This window comes from Melanotaenia boesemani, chromosome 2 (assembly GCF_017639745.1).
Source record: "Melanotaenia boesemani isolate fMelBoe1 chromosome 2, fMelBoe1.pri, whole genome shotgun sequence".
In the NCBI taxonomy this organism is placed as follows: domain Eukaryota; kingdom Metazoa; phylum Chordata; class Actinopteri; order Atheriniformes; family Melanotaeniidae; genus Melanotaenia; species Melanotaenia boesemani.
Genome location: NC_055683.1, coordinates 4829782 through 4830989, shown reverse-complemented (window position 1 = coordinate 4830989; position 1208 = coordinate 4829782).

Below are 1208 nucleotides of genomic sequence, written 5' to 3'. Positions count from 1 at the left end.
AGATGCAGATCTGGACAATTGAAATGCAGCAGAGAGCAGGTGGGTCTTTAGCCTGGATTTAAATAAACTGAGTCTTTCAGCTAATCTGAGGCTTTCTGGGAGTTTGTTTCAGACATCTAGACCAGATCTAGATGTCCGCAGCTCATTCAGGTGTTTTTGATGTTTTAGGTAGTTCTGTAAAACACTGTTACAAGAATCAAGCCGACTAAAGATGAAAGCTGGACTAGCTTTTCCAGGTCCTGCTAACATATCAGATCTTTACCCTTGGTATCTTCATAAGGTGATAGTAGGTTGACTTTGTGATTCCCCTTATGTGTTTTTCAAAGTTTTCCAAGAGTCCATCACTACACCCAGAATTCTGGCCTGGTTGGTGGTATTTAGGTGTATAGACTGAAGACCTTTAATTGTTTCTCTTTGACTCCAAAGACAATCACCTCAGTTTTGTTTTTGTTTAACCGAAGAAAGCTCAAACACATCCTGTGACAAAGTGGGTGAATTCACACCATTTGCCACTGTTTCATATCATTACAACCATACCTGTTTGATTTTAACAATGTTAGCTTCATCATTGCTCAGTGGTCAGCAGACACCAACTATCAATTTGAGTTCAGCTAACATCATAAACATCTGTGAAGGCAAGACTCAGGCCACTGTTAATATCTTTAATTCTGTTTATTTGGTTAAAACAGTTCTGTTTGTTAAATATGTAATTTGAATATGTTACTCACCATACTTACCATGTGTTCCAGGAGCAAAAGGAGGAAAAAGCACATCAGTTCCTGTATTTATAGGGTTCGGCTTGATTTAATGATGTCACTGGAAGGGTTTAAGTATGGGCGGGTGACTGATTATGTTTTGTTACAGGAAAAGTTTGATTTTCTATTACCTAGTTCTGTGGGTGGTACCAGGATTCCTTAATTACCAATTGTGTTGGGGTTTATTTAAGTTGACTGAGAATTAGTCATTTAAATTGTATGTTGAATTTATGTTTAAAGGATAGACTCAACTGTTAAGTGAGAGGAGGGAAGCCATTTTGTGGATGGAACTCAAGCTTATAAAAGGCTGGCCTTTAGTCTGTGTTTGGAGGGGCCATAATGATGTAGCAGGGTGCATGTCTAATTTAAGTCTGGTTTATTAGAACTCAGTTATGTTGGCTAAGTTACTGTTAAGTTACATTATGTTTCTTTGCATTTTTCCGTATATATTTT